We start from the raw sequence: 19264 nt of genomic DNA on the forward strand, positions 1-19264 counted from the left end.
TTCTTTATCTCTGAAATCCGCTCATCAGCCTGCTTCCACTTAACTGACTAAAGCTCCATGTGCTGCCCCTCCCCGGCTGCAGGGAAAAGCTGGATCCAGTCCTGGGTAACTTCTCTAGGTCTCTGGACACTGGACACAGTATTCCAGATGTGGTCTCACCAGAGCTCTATTCGGCGGGATCACAATCTCTCTCTTCCTACTGGTTATGCCTCTAGTTATACAGCCCAGCATTCGATTAGGTTTCTTTCCTGCCTGGTTGCACAAGTGATTTTATTTTAAAATAATTTTTTTAATATGTTATTAGATAAGCAAGGTTAGACAAATTCCTAATGTACACTAATTATGGCAAATGCAGGCTTCAACTTTTCTTAAAAATGCACCCATGCAGCGGGTGAACTCTTTAGCTACCATCTATCCTGTTCCCAAAAGTGATCAATCAGTATATTTACAGTATATTTTTTTTGTATTCTGAGCTACACATAAAGCAGATCCACTTAGTTTTATAGTGTTTGGAATACTATTCTGTCTCCAGGCCCATATGATAACTAGCTGAGCTCAGGGGGTTTAAATGTTGGGGCCCTTCCTTTGTTGAAGTGATACTATATGACCATCTCCCAGGACATTGGTAGTTCTACTGATGCTGAACCACATCAAGCTAAAAACAATACATTTCCTGAAGACGTGACTGAACTATATGGTGATTCCTTCCAGATCACACATTCTAACATTGTTCAGTGACCTATTCTGGACAAAGATTTTACCAAAAAGGATTCATTATCGGTTGACTGTGTAAAATGGTTCTTTGTCACGCAGTATGGTGTTGGGATCGATACTGTTTGTTAAAGCTGAGAAGGTGTGCTTGATGCAAAAAATTGGCATTACTTCTAATGATACTGCTTCTGCTTAAAGTGTTGTTCTGGAATATTGAAAGCACATGGGCTTTATCTTTCCAAAGAAAAGAACATCAAGTATTTATTACAGACAATCTGGTAAAAGTGTGTGCATTTTTTTTTTCTTCTTTCTGTGTACTTAACATTCATGCTCCCTATGAAAGTATTTTCTAGTTCATTTAAGCCCATATATTACATTTGGAAAACCATAAGTCAGTTTTCTTTCCTACAAAACATATTATTACCAGAATTGAGAGGATTGAGCGCACACTGAATGGAGTCAGCTGTACCGGGATACTGTCTGAAAAGTAACATGGGGACACTTTGCCAGAACGATACTCTGGAGAGTATACTTGTGTCATCATGTGGGTTTCACTTTAATTCAGCTCTGTGTATTACATGTGTATGTGAGTATTTAAGTCCCATGTTTGTTTCGCAATTGGATATATTTCCCAATGATGAATGAGGCTTATTTTTACTGTGAGTCGCCTGAATATCTGTTTTGCCAGCCTGCTTTATGCTCTAGGCTAGCTATAGGCTGTGACCATGTTTTCCTGGCAGCACTAAGGCTGCATCCCTCTGGTCAAGGCTGCGGGATTCAAATTGCATGCAATAGAGTTTGCGAGAACTGGAACTTTCTGTAAGTTCGCTTATCTCTAACTAAAAGTAACAGGTTAATTTCTCAATTCCGTTGCCACAGGGAACTTTGTCACTGATCTTATGTGTCTCTGTTGCCCTATCTGCTGGGCCGTTTCCATCTCGTGCCTGCTCCCCTGGGCAGTTTCTCAATGTGAAGGGATAACTTTGGGCAAGTTATATTTGCATCCAGTTATAAATCTGTACACTCTACAGTGACCCATAGGAGTTTCTTTTCCCACAAGGCTCTACAGAGGTTTTTCCCTGCCATGATTGTTAAACATACCAGTAACTTCATGTAATGTTTTATTCACTTTCATTAAAGTAGTTATCCAGTGCTAAAAAACATGGCTACTTTCTTTCAGAGACAGCACGACTCTTGTCTCCAGTTCAGGTGCGGTTTACAGTTAAGCTCCATTCACTTCAATGGAACTGAGCAGCAAAACCCCGCCCAAGACAAGAGTGGGACTGTCTCTGGAAGAAAGTGGCCATGTTTTTGTAGCGCTGGAGTACCCCTTTAAGGCTTTCCACTTATCTCTGAAGTGGTTTCTGTGCTTAGCCTGACCCCATCTTTGCTGTGCCCCTGCTGTTTGAACACAGCTCTGCCTCTTGTTTAATCTCCCCCTGCAGGATTTTCTTCAGCAACAAGCTCAGTGCTTAGTGTAATTCCTTCCCCATTTCTGTTCACTTAGCACCTTGCAAACCCAGTACATCAGTAACTCCCTCTTCCCTACATGCCATCTATAGTAGTGTACTGTAAATCATCCTCCAGTACATTACCAGCCTGTTCAGTGCATTTTTACCATCACTATGGTGGAGGGGCTCTGCTCTGATTTAATAGGCAACTAAAGAGCAAAGTTAGGCTGGATTCACACATCTCTAGTGCAGGCCGTGACCGCGGCACGCACTACAAATGTGCATTTGTAGTGCTCCGTGCTTCACGGAGCACTACATTCCCACTTCATTAGCGTAGCGATAAGTGCCGCAAAAAAAAAATGTCCCAACATGTCCTTTTGCGGCACAGATCACGGCCCCGTATACACGTACGGACATGTGAACGGGCCCATTGAATAACATTGGTTTTATGTTCTGTCCGCAATTGCAGACAGAACAACGGACGTGTGAATGTAGCCTGTGTGTACAGTGCATCAGCAAACAGGTAATTTTAGTCCTGTCCCTGAAATATAAATGGAGGGAACTCAAGGGAAGAGGGACTAAAATCTTTTAAAATGAGAAATACAATTTAAAGGGTACATGTCGCAGTTCCCTTCTCTTCCCAGATTAGCATGCAGTTGTGACTGATCCCAGAAGATCAGGTTGCTGTAGATACATCCTACACCTGGCAATTTTTGAGAACAAGCTCTTATAGGGCTCATACATGAAACCTGCTGGCTTGGAAAATGTCCACGGCAACCCACTTTTATGCTGTCACCTGCGACTGCACACTGATCTGGTGAGAGAAGAATCGTGACAGGTGCTCTTTAAGTTAGTAACAAAAAAAAAAATGTATACGGATCTTTGAAATTCATGAAACTTGTGTGAAACAAAGAAGAAAACTTCTGCATGCCTCATTTGCTTTTGACTAGCTAGAGAACATGTTATCGGATACAGTCATTTGTCTAAGGCAGTTAACGGCAGTGAAGAAATGTGAAATAAGTCTCCTATTTCTGGTTATTATATATGAGGTTGAAGGTGGTCAGGTGTATTCTGTTCAACCAGCAATGTGTTAATGAATGAGGAGATATGAATGCATTTTGCTAGTGAACATTATGCTGCCCATGGCAGAACTGTCCTGTATAAAATACCCTTTTGGAAAGTCATATCTAAAATGTTAAAAAAGTGCCTAACTTACAATCCTACAAAGGCTAAACCATAGTAAGTGGCTGGGGCGGGGGGCGTGGGGGGGGGGGGGTTGCTGCCCAGGTAACAAAATTCACCATTGGCACACACCATGGAAAAGGGGCAGATTCACCCCCTTTTAATGGCATACTCCAGCCATATTCCCTGCTCACCTGATGGGTGGCAGAGGTGGTGCAGCAAGGTCGGGAAGAGGCATAGCCTCCTCTAGCACCTAATTTATCAAGGTTTATGCCTAGAAACAGGCACAAACAAGGCAAAAATTTACACCTGCTCCAGAACAGCCATAGGATAGGTGAGAACAAGCTCATCACTGGGGATCTGACTGCCCCCCAGCCCTATTTTCTGTACTTTGTAGAAGGTAAAATTTGTAAGCTTTTTTTCACTCTCTTAGCCCTAACCTAATGTTCACTTGTGTGTGAGAGAGCACATTTATCGCGGTCACTACTTTCTACTTACATGTGGTTTAGTAGAATTTTTTTGATGTGACTTTCCATAAACCTTTCATAAAAAGAGTAAGGGTTGGCCTGGGAAATGTATTAATAGATATATTGGTTTCCCATCTGGCTTGTTTCAATTGCTCAGATTTAGGCTAAAGGCTGTGTAAAATGTGACAATCTGCTAGATTTAACACCCTTGGATAACATACAGTAATGCCTAAATGTTGTAGATGGCTTAATTCTAAGTGCTTCATTCCTTTCATCATGTCATCGATTGCTTAAAGCTCAGCTGCATCTATGAAAAGCACACCTATAAATTGGTCTCATAAAAGATGAAATAGTCCTGCCATATTGTCTTAATTTGTGATGTGAGAGGTATTTCCTTTTTGTTTCTTTGCTTGTGCTTTTAAGGACATTTCTGGCCTGAGAAAATGAAATTAAAAGATGTGACATTAAATTAAAAGACGTTTCTCAAATACTTGTCATGTGCAAATTTGATTATCTTTCATATAACATGGAAACAGGTTCTATAAGGTACCAACTGTGTGAAGGCAGGAGATGATTTTATACAATGATGAATGAGGCTTACCTACAAGCACTATGAAGCCTTGTTCTCTACCTTACTGTTTTATCAAGTCTCCACTTTTTCTCGTAGTTTTGCCAAATGGTGTATTAATTCAGTAATACATCTAATGTAGAGTTAAACAGCAATATATAAACCGGGTGAAAATTGTTGTCACCTCTCTCCAGGATCCTGAACTTTACTTCATATGAAAAGTTGATATTGATCAGAGAAGTATAATAAGGTTTTCTTATGTATTATTCTGCTTCTGATGCTCATTCTAAAAGGTTAACTTGTTAGAGTAGGACAAATTTGCTTGTAAAGGATTAATGTCCTAGAGGAAGACACAGCATCTTTTAAATGGTTGATTTCTATTCACATGAACAATAGCCACACCACAAGAGAGCCTACCGCTGCTCCTTTTGTTGCTTCTTACCTTACAGTGGACTCCACCAGCCTAACCTCTTCACTACCCAGAACGTGTAGACACGTGGATTTTGGTGAGGTTTTATGACACATTGCACCCACTGATATCTACAGTCAAATGGGAGATGAACCCACGCTATATGCAGTGAGTGTCAGCTGTATGTTACAGCTGACACCAGTGTGCAATTATGTCTGCTTCTGGGAATTCAACTGCATGCCGAGATTAATATTGATTGCAGCATGCACAGAGAGCCCTGACCAGTACCGGATCTGTCAGGGCTCCGATCGGCACCCCCCGCAGCAAAGAACAGTCTTGCCAATCAGTTGCTGTGGCTGCTGGAAACTTATACTTACCTTCTTGGCAGCATCGGTCTCTCTGCTGATTGAGTCTACCTTAGGTAGTAATGGTGTGTTTACTCAGGCAGATTTATCTGACAGATTTTTGAAGCCAAAGCCAGGAATGGATTTGAAAAGAGGCGAAATCTGTAATAGCCTAATAAAATGTATGGGTCAATAGTGTTGCAATGTTAGAAATCATCCCTGGATCATAACTTGGCTATTGTGGAAGAACTGGCAGGGGGGGGGGTTCTGAACACTTAAAGGACAAGTGCCATGAAAAACTTTTTCCCAGTAATTGAAGTACATTACAAAGTTATATAACTGTGTAATCAGGGGCGGTCTTTGCATTTCTGGGGCCCCAAGCGAAGTTATGTCTGCCCCCCCCCCTCAACACACGTTCCAAAACAATAGACTGCTGTGTGTTGCCCCCAGTAGTATATACCCCTTGTGCGCTACCGCCAGTAATATATACTCCTTGTGTGCTGCCCCCAATAGTATATACCCCTTGTTTGCTTCCCCCAGTAGTATATAGACGCCTGTGTGTTCCCCCAGTTATATATAGCCCCCCGTGTGCTCCCCCCAGAAGTATATAGACCTCCTGTGTGCTGCCCCAGTTGTATATAGACCCCCTGTGTGCTGCCCCCAGTTATATATACCTCTGTGTGCTCTCCCACTAGTATATAGGCCCCCTGTGTGCTCCCTCAGGGGTATTTAGTCCCCCTGTGTGCTCCCCCACTTGGATATAGAGTCCTGTGTGCTCCCCCACTTGGATATAGACCCCTGTGTGCTCCTCAGTAGTATATAAACCCCCTGTGTGCTTCCCCCAGTAGTATATAGACCCCCTTTGTGCCCCACCAGTATTATATAGACCCCTTGTGTGCTGCCCCAGTTGTATACAGACCCCTGTGTGCTCCCCCAGTTATATATAGACCACCTGTGTGCCTCACAAGAAGTATATAGACCCCCTGTATGTTCCCCCAGTAGTATAGACCCCCTGTGTGCTCCCCCAGTAGTATATAGCCCCCTTGTGTGCTCTCCCAGTTGGATATAGACCTCCTGTGTGCTCTCAAAGTTGTATATAGACCCCATTCTGCTGCCCCAAGTGTATATGCTGCCCCCAGTAGTATATAGACCCCTCTGTGTAGCCCCAGTAGTCCATAGCCCCCCTGTGTGCTCCCCGTTATATAGCCCCCCTGTGTGCTCCCCCTAGTTATATAGACCCCCGATGTGCGCTCCCCAGTTAAACAGACCCCTGTGTGCCCCCCCTCCCATATAGTATATAACACAATAAAACAAACACTTATACTCACCTGGGTCCGGGCGTCTCCTCTTCTCTTCACTCTTGTGGCCACAGGAAGGGTTTTCCCTGCGATCACAGGAGGCCGCACTCCCCTTGTCCTGGCGCCGATGCTCTAGTGATGTCACTGGAGCGCCGGCACCACCAGGACAAAGCTGCCACTTGTGACCGCAGGGAAAACCCTTCCTGCGGCCACAAGAGTGACTGACAGAAAGGGAGCCAATGTCTCTTGCCCTGTTAGTGCTGCTGCATGTAACTATGAGCGCTCATTACGAGTGCTCATAGTTAGAGTTCAGATGGCAGCAGCAAGCGCGGCAGCGGCCCTGTCCAGCGGTCTTGAGCACAAGAGCAGGTCGTGGGGGCCCCACTGGATGTTGGGGGCCCCAAGCGATTGCTTGGGGTGCTTGGTGCCAAAGACCGCCACTGTGTGTAATATGCTTCAATCACCTATCTGCCTCCCTTCCCTGTCTTTTCCCCCCTCCACCCCCCACCAGGAAGTGTCCTAACTCACACAGACCTGATTACTGTTGTCACCGTCACCTGGCAGCTCCTTCTTGTGAGGATGAGTCATCAGCAGGAGGGCTGCTCTAGGTCCTGTTACACCAGCCTCCCCTCCCCAGTCCAAGTGATGGCTTGCAGTTGTTCAGCCAATGGGAGCTGAGCAAGCCTGTCACCTGACAACGCAGGGGAGGGGGGAGGCTAGTGTAACAGGAGAAGGAGCTGAGAGAAGAGCTTGGTGACTGTGACGACAGTAATCAGGTCTGTGTGAGTTAGGACACTTCCTGGTGGGGGGTGGAGGAAGGAAAAGACAGGGAAGGGAGGCAGATAGGTGATTGAAGCATATTACAGAGTTATATAACTTTGTAATGTGCTTCAATTACTGGGAAAAAGTTTTTCATGGCACTTGTCCTTTAAGTGGGAACACAGTTTAAGGCTGCTATTATAGCCAAAGCCAGAAGTGGATTCAGTAGGGAGAACGGCTGAAGTCCATCCCTCACCTTACCTCCTCTCCCTTCTTTGTCATCAACCTAAGAGTGCCTTCATGCAAATCAGTGCTTTAGATTTTCACAATATTTCCACTTGTACATCTCCAGTGGCAAATTCACACCAAAGTTTGTTTCCGTGGGCTTTCTGTGCAGATATTGTGAACAAAGTTCAAAGGAATAAAATCACTTACGTTAAAAACTGCAGCAATAACGTTTTAGTGTGTATTCTGTACACCCCATTAAAGTCAATGTCGCAATTTGGCAAGCTGCCAATGAGTGGATTCCATGCAGATTCTTCCAGCGTGCAAAAGATTTCTTACTATCTCATTTACGTTAGTGGTATTGTAATCCACTGTAGAGTATGCACACAGAGAATTTGTACTCTATTTTACCCATGTAAGAAGTAGCTGTATACTCCTAGAAAGCGTGTCTGCATTCAATAGCTGTATTTATTTTACTCCACTTCAGAACGTACTACAGCTGAATACTTGTAATAAACATGAACTTGTCATTTGCTTACATTTTTTTGTGTTTTGGGCTTTGAAGCTAATTTGTTCCATCCATTTAACACATGTTTGCTCTGCCATAGTTATTAGTTTCTCCAGTGTGTTCTGATCTAAAGACGCAATATTTTATCCACTCAGCTCAGCACGCAGCGCTTTGGAATTCGGCGTCTGCAAGTGAAAGCGAAATTGTTGACTGGGTTTCCTAAAATAAAAATAAAAAAAACACTAATGTAGTATAAAAACCAGTGTATAAAATGATAGAAATGTTGGTGCCATGTTAAGTAAAATAAATATAGCATGTCAGGATGTTTGTGGAATTTCTGCTGGCTGCTTAATCTTTTATCTTGCCCCAATGAAAGGCGTGCATGTTGAGCATTGTGTGGAGAATGTTGTGGTAATCCATCACTTCCAATATATTATGTTAAGAGGGAAAATATGTTGGTATGGCAAAAGAAAACTTTGCTGATTGCAAGTGTTGTTAATGACTGCACACAACATTGTGATCTGCGCACGGCACACATTCATTCTTATAATAGTTCACTTGAGGATGATAGGAGAAACGTTGTCAAAAAGCTGTAAAAAATAGTAACTTTTATTTTTTTAGCCGATGTCCACTAGGTGTGGTCTCTGCTGAATGAATGAAGCTTTTGTTCACTGAAGCCTGACTATGATTTCCAGAGACTTTCCATATGACACATTACAAAATTATAATTGTTTCATGTCTTAGAAAGCAGCAAAGCAACTGTGGTATCACTGGCGTTGTAGCTTTCCATAGTGAGAATCTTTCTACTGTGGGTTCTCACGGCTAAATTGTGTTTTCTTGTGGATGTGCCATAAATGTGCAAGCTGTCATGTTCTATATTCCCTGTAAACTGTTGGAGAACTAGTCACACAATGTTTTGAAGCAGTATTATAGTTTATGATCTGCTACTAAGAAGAGACCTGTACAGACTGCACTAAAAATAACATTGCTAATCCCAACACTCGTCTATGTTCTGGAGCCAAATAGAGAGTGGAGTACTGATCCCGTGGATAGGGGGTAACTTTTGGGGTTAAGAAGAATACATAGTAATATTCATATGTCTGTTTGTTTTCTATAAAGTTGAAGAATGCTTTTTTTATCTGCTGCAAAGTGTCCAAGAGGCGTGCCCATACTCCTGTGCTTAGGCATGCTGCAGGCTGAATTGACTCCTCCTTTCCATCCCTGTGCCTGCTTGATTAACAGTCAGCTGGAAGCTGAGCCTGAAGAAGGATCAAATATAAGGGCTTGGTAATGCTGCTTTGATACTATGCACCAAACAATAAAAGCATTTTCTATGTTATGAAAGAACAGACTGTTATGTGAGTGTACCATGTATCTCACACAAATTCCTGACCCCAATCCCAGAGACAATGTATGAGCAGATTTAAAAAAGGATGTGTGAGCTAGAGGACCTACAAACTTAAACCTTTTCTGTTGGGGGGGGGAGAGACCAGGATTCCTGTAGCTTAAAGGGGTATTCCTCTGAAACATAACTTTTGATGTGTTGCTGGCCAAGGTGAGACTAAAAATTTATCCCATACCTTTTATTATCTATTCAGTCTCATTCTCCCAGTAATGAGCTGCTTGCTCTCTGCTGAAGGGACAAAAAACTGTGTGTGAGCTTTTCTCTGTCTCCCTCTCCTCCCCCTCCCTTTTGAGACGGCTCACGTAAACAGGTCCCTATCTGCAACTTTGTAGTGCCGGGAGGATTAATCACAATTAGTTTGTCAGTATCGTGACCTCAGATTAAACCTCCCAGCATTACAAGGAAGCTACAGTTGCAGATACAAATACAGCCTTCCAGGGACTTGTTTACATCAGCCATCTCAGAAGAGATTGGGGAGGAGAGGGAGAGAGAGAAAAGATCACACTCAAATATTTGCATCTTTAGCAGAAGGCAGCAGCTGAGAACTGGGAGAAGGACACTGAATAGATAAGTATAAAATGAATTTTTAGTCTCACCATGGGCAGCAACATATGAAAAGTTATGTTTTAGTACAATACCCCTTTGAGGGCCTTTTTAACCCCTTAAGGACCGGGCCTGAAATGGCCTTAAGGACCGGAGCAAATTTTATGAATGTGACCTGTGTCACTTTATTCATTAATAACTTTGGGATGCTTTTACCTATCCGGACGATTCTGAGATTGTTTTCTCGTGACATATTTTACTTCACATTTCTAGTAAATTGGAGTCGATACTAATAACGAATCTTTATGAAAAAAACCAAAATAGCGTGAAAAATTGTGAAAAAATGCATTTTTCCAACTTTAAAACTTTTCTGCTTATACAGAAAATGGTTATACCACATAAATTATATATTAAATAGCATTAGCAACATGTCTACTTTATGTTGGCGGCATTTATTAAACTATCTTTCATTTTTTTTAGACAATAGAAAGCGTAAAACATTAGCAGCAAATTTCCAAATTTTCAGTAAAATTTTAAAATCAGATATTTTTAGGGACCTGTTCAGGTTTGAAGTGTATTTGAGGGGACTGTGTGTTAGCCCCACAAAGCACCCCATTTCAGAAACTGCACCCCCCAAACTCTGCAAAAGCACATCCAGAAAGTTTTTTTAATCCTTTAGGGGAGTCACAGAAATAAAAGCTTAGTGTGTAAGAAATTTGAAAATTTTTATTTTCTGTGCAGAGATTTTATTGTAATCCAATATTTTTCATAATTATGAACCTATTACCAGAGAAATGCACCCCAATATTTATTGCCCCGTTTCTGCAGTTTATAGAAATACCCCATATGTGGCCCTATTGCGCTATTTGACGCAACCACAAGCCTCAGATATAAGGGAGCGCCTAGTGAATTTCAATGGCTCCGTTATATTTGGTCATTTCTGACTGTACCACTTCAGGTTGGCAGAGGCTCTGGGGTGCCAAAACCTAAAAAACACCCGTAAAGGGACACCATTTAGAAAACTACACCCCTCAAGGAATGTAACAAGGGGTGCGGTGAGCATTTGGACCCCACAGGTGCTTCACAGATTTTCCGAACAATGTGGCGTGAAAAAAGACAAAAGTATTTTTTACACTAAAACGTTGTTCTAGCCTTCAATTTTTCATTTTCACAAAGGGATAAAAGGAAAAAAAAAAAAAAACAGAAAACATGTAGCGCAGTTTCTCCCGAGTACTGAAATACCCCACATGTGGACATAAAGTGCCAAGCGGGCGCAGGACGAGCCTCCAAAGGGAAGGAGCGCCAATTGGCTTTTGGAAGCTGGATTTCACTGGAATGGATTTCAAGGGCCACGTCGCATTTACAGAGCCCTTGTGCTGCCAAAACACTGGAACCCCCCCACAAGGGACCCCATTCTGGAAACTACACCCCTCAAGGAATCTAACAAGGGGTGCAATGAGGATATGGACCCCACTGGTGACTGGCACAAATGTGGAACAATGTGACGTGAAAGTGAAAAATTTCATTTTTTCACTTTCACGGCACAAATGTGGCCGTCATCAAGGGGTCCATATCCTCATTGCACCCCTTGTTAGGTTCCTTGTGGGGTGTAGTTTCAAGAATGGGGTCACTTGTGGGGGATTTCCAGTGTTTTGGCAGCACGAGGGCTCTGTAAATGCGACATGGCGTTCATCATCCATTCTAGCCAAATCCAACCTCCAAAATCCAAATGGCGCTCCTTCTCTTTGGAGGCTTGCCCTGCGCCCACATGGCGCTTTATGTCCACATGTGGGGTATTTACGGACTCAGGGAAATTGCTCTACACATTTTGTTTTTTTTTCTCTTTTAACCCCTTGTGAAAATGATAAATTCAAGGCTAAACCAACATTATAGTGTAAAAAATGTAATATTTCATTTTCACGCCACATTGTTCCACATTTGTGCCCATCACCAGTGGGGTCAATATGCTCACTACACCCCTTGTTACATTCCTTGAGGGGTGTAGTTTCCATAATGGGGTCACTTGTGGGGGGTTTCAACTGTCTTGGCAACACAGGGGCCTTTTAAATGCAACATGGCCCCTCGAAATCCATTCCTGCCAAATCCAGCCTCAAAAAACCAAATGGCGCTCCTTTTCTTTGGAGGCTTACCCTGCACCCGCATGGTGCTTTGTCCACGTGGGGTATTTCCGTACTCAGGGGAAATTGCTCTACACATTTTGTTTTTTTTTCTCTTTTAACCCCTTGTGAAAATGATAAATTCAAGGCTAAACCAACATTATAGTGTAAAAAATGTAATATTTCATTTTCACGCCACATTGTTCCACATTTGTGCCCATCACCAGTGGGGTCAATATGCTCACTACACCCCTTGTTACATTCCTTGAGGGGTGTAGTTTCCATAATGGGGTCACTTGTGGGGGGTTTCAACTGTCTTGGCAACACAGGGGCCTTTTAAATGCAACATGGCCCCTCGAAATCCATTCCTGCCAAATCCAGCCTCAAAAAACCAAATGGCGCTCCTTTTCTTTGGAGGCTTACCCTGCACCCGCATGGTGCTTTATGTCCACGTGGGGTATTTCCGTACTCAGGGGAAATTGCTCTACACATTGTGTTTTTTTTTTTTTTATCTTTTAGCCCCTTGTGAAAATGAAAAAATCATGACAAGATCAATGATTTAGAGTAAAAAAAAAAAAAAAAAAAGTTACACTAAATGTTGGTCTAGCCTTGATTTTTTTCCATTTCCACAAGGGGTTAAAAAAAGAAAATAAACTTAAAGCGTACGAAAAATACCCCACATGTGGACATAATGTGCCATATGGGCACAGAACAAGCCACCAAAGGGACAGAGCGCCATTTAGAGGCTGGAATGGAGGATGGAGGCCATGTCGCAATTACAAAACTCTTGTGCTGCCAGGACAGTAGAAACCCCCCACAAGTGACCCCATTCTGGAAACTACACCCAATAAGGAATCTAACGAGGGGTACAGTGAGCATATGGACCCCACTGGTGATGGGCACATGTGTAGAACATGTGCCGTGAAAATAAAAAATAAAATTTTTTTCATTTTCACGTTCCAAATGTGGCCGTCACCAGGGGGCCATATACCTGCTGCCCCCCTTGTTAGATTCCTTATGGGGTGTAGTTTCCAGAATGGGGTCACTTGTGGGGGGTTTCTACTGTCCTGGCCGCACAGAGGCTTTGTAATTGCATCATGGCATCCTCTAATGGGAATAGCGGCCATACCTATTTAGCTGGGGAAAAGGGACCATTCTAATTTATTTGGGGGTATTAGGCCAATTATTAGTTTATAAGGTTGAAAATGACAGGTGTCCATCAAATTCAACCTGTGTTGATCCAGAGGAAGGCAAAAAACCCTCGTAAGGCAGACAACAGTAGCCTCATCACAGGGAAAAAATTCCTTCCCGACTCCATAATGGCAATCAGAATAGTCCCTGGATCAACGTGACCCCTGAAATAGGAATAAGGGACAGAATTTAGATAATGTAGAACCCCAATGACGTGTGGTACGCCTTGAAGCGATCCAGTATGCAGAGGCCGGGGTGATCAGGACAGGTGTCACACTGGAAAATGGTGTCCTTCCTGATCCCCCTGTTACGCCACACTCTGCACTTCTTCTGGGGTCTCCCGTTCTCCTGTGTGCGGGACGTCACCTGGAAAATGTTGCCCTGGTGCGATACGTGGTCCTTCATATCCAGAAGCGCTGGGTCCGCTCCATGGCTGCTAAATATTAGGGCTCTATTACTGCTTCTGATATTTTCGGATCGTGCCGCAAGCTACAGTAGCCCAGGCAGGGAGGGACCGGAAGAGGGGGTGCTGGTATAAAAGTTATCCGTACGGGTGGTAACCTTTATCCAGCAGTGGGAAGATCAGTTCCCAAACGATCTCCCCACTAACTCCGAGGATGGGGGGGCATCTGGGGGCAGGATTCAGGTGTCCCTTCCTTCATACACTGTAATGGTACCTGCACACTGCGGAATGGCGAAGGATAACCCATTGTGCATTCCGCAACTAGCACCCACCGGCGGACTGATGCGGGCGCGCGTCTCCGTCCGTGTCATAGACTCCATTCTATGCACGGGCGGATTCCGCTCTCCGTCCAACGTATTCATTCTTTGGACGGACGATGGAATCCGCCTGTGCATAGGATGGAGTCTATGACACGGGTGGAGACGAGCGCCTGCATCAGTCCGCCAGCGACTGCCAGCTGCGGAATGCACAAAGGGTTATCCTTTGCCATTCCACAGTATGCACGTACCCTAAATCTGTAAGTGTACCCTGAGGTACTCTCACAGAGTTAGTAGAATTTCACGCCATACTGTCATCTCTTATTGGGACGGTACTGGCGGAAAAGACGTGTCTTGGGGGCAGTGTACGCTACGCTACCCCCAGATACGTCATTGGAGGATGAGGATGAATGGCGGAACGAAGGATCCCCCCGAATCATCCTCACTGGCTGTTTCGGTGTCGGAGGCAATAATAACGTATGCGTCCGATACCGAAAACACGCCGGGGGGCACTTTTATATAGGGATTGGTATATGGGGTATGTAGTGGTATAGTGTCAAACTTTATTCAATGTAGTGTAGTGTGGTGTAATGTAGTGTTTTTTACGTGTTTTTTTTTACAGTAAGTATAAAAAAAAAAAACATAAGCCAAAAATGGTGTTGCTGATAAGTGCGGCACTTATCAGCAGACCGTGGCAGTAGGATATAGAAAAAAAACACCCTACGCCAAAAAGGAGGAGTTGCTGATTAGCAGCGCACTTTCGTGCGATGCTGATCAACACTCAGCGGCGATAGGGTGCGGAAAATAGAAAAAAAAAATTGGGGGGAAAAAAAAACAAACAAACCTTTATTACATACTGAACATCCCTATAGTGGCTGATACATGTATTACACTTATCAGCCGCTAGGGGGCAGCAGAGCGCAAGATCTGAAAAAAGACGACGCTGGAGCCGAAAATAGCCGAAAAAAGCCGAACGGGACGTCACGAAAGGAGCCGAAGACCCGACCAAAAGACGAGGACGCCGCGAACCCGGAAGACGCCGATCAGGACCCTGGGACAGCTGAGTAATGTACAAATACCTGCTCTGGACCCCTCAGCTAGGTAGCAGGTATTTATAACTTTTGGGGACTTTGATCGCCGTAAACGTTCACGGCGATCGGGCCGGTGGCACCGTGTCCACTATTACTTTTTACAGTAATGGCGGTCGGTGCCGTCCTCGGACAGCACCGACCGCCATTTTTTTTCCGGGTCATCGGGTCACCGATGGCCCGGAAAGGTTCCGATCGCCGCTATTGGCTGATCTGAACTGATAAGCCAATAGCGGCGATCGTCGGCATGGGGGGGGGGGGGTTAACAACCCCCCATGCCGACAGGGAGAGATGGCCTGCAGTGTATTTCTGCAGGCCATCTCTCCCGATCGCATGCGGCCAGTCCACGGCGCCCTCTTAAAGGACCCGCGTACCAGTACGTCATGGCTCCTTAAGTGACAGTGATCCATGACGCACCGGTACGTCATGGATCCTTAAGAGGTTAAACCGGCCGGTTATCGGCCAAGAGTGGTGCAAGAAAGGCTTCTTTGGCCAATAATTAACCTGTGTAAAAGCCCGATCCTCGGCTGAGCTGTGTAAAGTGGCCACATGCGTACTGTCAGTTTCCATATCTCAGAGCAATACATACCGCTATTCTCTGGCTCTGTTGCTAGCTGCTGTTTTTTCAGGCCCTGCCTTCTCCAGCTCTCAATCATTCTGGAGAAGGCGGGGCCTGAAGACAAAGGCAGGAAGGGAGAGTCGGAGGAACAGGATGCTTGATCGCAGCAGTAGGTATGTATTGCTGTGTAATATTGCAACTGACAGCATGGATATGTCTGTCTGTGCTGTCAATTTCTGTGGCTGCACAAATGATATATGGATTGTTTTTGCAGCCCAGCCACTAGATTTCTCGTACTGTGTAAGGACACCACAAATGAGTACCGATCTCACTTAAATCTGTATGACCTTTATTGTGAGAAGGTTGCCCAAAAAGTTTGACCCAAGTTAAACAATTCAAAGCCAGTCCTAATATGTACTCACCATGTGTATGTAAACTTTTAAGCAACTGGTTATGTGTTGAAAGAATTAAAAGACGAAACAAATCTTAAAAATAACAATAGATTACAATAACAACATTTTTATAAAAACAAAAACTATTCAGGACATCATTTGGTAGAGGGTTCCATAGTCTCTTTGCTCTAATAGTGAAGGCCCCCATACATCTTCAATAACCTTACGAACGATTATAGTCACCGTCCTCCCCATACACATATACGTTCTCTGTGTTCTCTATGAGAAGGGGTAAGTAGCAATTAATAGCTCGCTGGCTGCTGCTTATTTTTGTCTTAGCTGACAACCAAATTGAATTAGCCAACATAAATCTAGGGTGTATGGTCACCTTAATTGTGAAACCTTCTTTCCTCCGGACATAGAGGATGTGCCCCTGTCATAGTTATAGGCCAAGGTATGGGTGGGGGGGGAATTCTTTTGCTTTATTTTGGTGTTACTTGTGCAAGGCCATTATCTCTACTAATTTTTTGGACTATATCTTGCTGTCAGTGTGTGTGAGTCATCCTGTGTTTGCCCAAGGCAACTGTGTTTATATCTTCGCAGTTTTATTCATTTTCTAATTGACTTTCTGGGCTTTCTCTTGTGATCAGCTTTACCAGGCTTAATCTAAGGTGTTTGTTTAATACTAATCACATGGCAAAGCCCAGGCAGTTAATTCAGATAGTACTGCAGAGCCCAATGATCTGTTAGGCTTTCAAGGGGAATCAGCAGGTTAGATGTGCATGGGGCTCAGAGGATGAAGGTATGTCTTTTATCCTAATCCTCTGCGCTGTTACCATGAGCCGTTAGGAACACTAGGGACAGGGCTACCGCCCCAGAGTACAGATCCAGCCTACCTCTCTATTGATAATCATTAGGGGGCAGGCCGGGGTGGATTGCCGCATGGGGGGGGCCCCACCGGCAGGCCCTTTCAAATTATTATCCCATAGCTACCTTTCATTAACACCTTATATGCTGTGATCTATAGCAATCACGGCTTTAAGGTACTCAGTGACAGGAAAAGCTCCTGTCACTGAGTCATCGGGACCCCTGCAGCCATGTTGCGGGGGTCTCGATTGCTTGTACCGACTGGCAGGGGAAAGTCACTTACTTCTGTCCTGTCAGATCGGCGTTCCATGTATAGAGTCTGTTCTCAGGCAGGCTCTATGTACAGGTCGCCGATAACATTGATCTATGCTATGCTATGGCATAGCATAGAATAGATTGGTACATGCAATCTAATGATTGCATGATTTACAGTGAAAACAAATGTTAAAAAAAGTGCAATAAAAAAAGTGTTAAAAAAAACCCTTATAAACCCCCCTCCCAATAAAAGTTTAATATACCTCCTTGCCCATTATAAAAATAAAAATATGTCAAATAAATTAACATTTTATATATCGTAGCATGCGGCCGATCTATTAAAATATAACATAACAGCGTAAAAGGAAAAAAAAACACCAGTATTGCTGTGTTTCTTTTTTTTTTTTTTTTAATTACACTTAAAAAAAAAATTTAAAAGCGATCAAAATGTTTCTCTTACACCAATATGATATTAAAGGGGAACTCCGGATAAGAAAAACTTGTTTTTTATTAAAAGTACAATAAAGGTTAAATATATGTCTATACAATGTATTACCGTATCTTTACCGTTCTGCCATACTGGTAGCTGATAGAAATCCAGGAAGTGAAAAAAATGGCCTCTGTGCAAATCCACATTGTCTCCTGCTTCTTCTGCTCCCCCCCCCCCCCAGGAGAAAAATCTTCCATGCCTCTGTCTCACATTGTGTTTGCTGAGATCAGGCTGATGATGCAGAGAGGGAGCAGGGTGTAATGTCCCAGGAGGCTTGGCTGGATCACCCAATCCCCTGAGTGATTCACCATCTCTGACCAGCCAGAAGCAGATGTTGCACTAATTTCTCTAATTGTGCAGAAGTCTGCAGTGAAATTAGGGCATGATGCAGTAGCACAAGTAAATGATGCTAAACGGCAGAGAGGATCAGAGCCCTATTGTGGGGCTTAACTTCAAAGATAAAAGATGTTTGATCATAATATGTGCGTGGAAATGAAAAGAAAAAAAAATTCTAAAAGATTTTTAATTTATTCCAATATCAGCGTTACAGGTAGAGGATACAGCGTGCTGTGTGGTGTTACAGGTAGAGAATACAGCGTGCTGTGTGGTGTTACAGGTAGAGAATACAGCGTGCTGTGTGTTGTTACAGGTAGAGAATACAGCGTGCTGTGTGGTGTTACAAGTAGAGAATACAGCGTGCTGTGTGGGTGGGACCACAATGAAATCATAAATTACTGCAAATAATTCAGTAACACAATGAAAGTGCAGTGTGTGAACACAGCCTAGATGTTCTGAAACAGATTTGGGCAGGATGGAGGACTGTGATGAACAGCTGAGGGAAAGCATTGCATTCTGGAACCTGTAGTACTGTGTACAACTGATAAACCAGGAAGTGCAGAAACACAAAACCGAACAAAACCCCCCCAAAACAAATGGATTTTTGGTAGTTTCAAAACTGGAATAGATAGGTAAGTAATGCTTTATGCTTCTGCAAAAGTTTCTTTTTTTTTTTTTAACCTCTACCTGGAGTTCCCCTTTAATAAAAACTAGTGATCATGAGATCGATGTTCAATTACTATGAACTGCTGGGGCTTATAGTGAAGGATTGCCGAGTCGGGATCAGCCTCCCAGTTTGGCTGAGGCCCGGCCAGAGGCATGGAACGCATCACAGGGGTGGCAGTCCTGCCATAAGACCACTGTGGATGCCGTATAAAAGCCATTAAATGCTGTTATCACTTCTGACAGTGACGTTTAAATGGTTAATTAGCCAGACTCTGCAATAGGCCCGCATCACCTAATAGCCACTGTCCCTGGCTGCCCTTAGCAGCCAGGAGTGGTGTAGTTTAGAGTGGGGCGACAGTGTGACCCCTCTGAGAACCCCCCCTAGCAGTGCCATGACGTCCCTTTTGTCTCATACGTGAATATGCATAGGGAAGGCGTCCGTAAAGGAGGCAGCAGGTGAGACGAGAGGGTGCTCAGTAGGGGCCGAGAAATTCCCCCAGTGTAATTAAGAGCAAATATGCAAATGTGCTCAGTAGACAAACAGCATAGAAAATGAAGGGTCAACAGAAAAAAAGGACAGCAGCCAAAAATGAGGTACCAAGCTGCCAGGGGAATATTTTTAGGCTTAAAGAGGGGATCTATCCCAAAAATACAAGTCACATAGCAAAAACCACAAAGACTGTATAGGGGGTACTCCAGAGACAAAAAAAATT

At 43.7% G+C, this 19264-nt stretch overlaps 1 protein-coding gene across 2 annotated transcripts in view; it reads left to right on the forward strand.

The window, feature by feature from the left end:
• The window catches only part of EDA (ectodysplasin A), an 84473-nt gene that overhangs the window by 41367 nt on the left and 23842 nt on the right, over positions 1-19264 (forward strand). The gene's annotated exons all lie outside the window — the stretch shown is intronic.

This window comes from Dendropsophus ebraccatus, chromosome 10, assembly GCF_027789765.1.
Source record: "Dendropsophus ebraccatus isolate aDenEbr1 chromosome 10, aDenEbr1.pat, whole genome shotgun sequence".
Classification (NCBI taxonomy): Eukaryota; Metazoa; Chordata; class Amphibia; order Anura; family Hylidae; genus Dendropsophus; species Dendropsophus ebraccatus.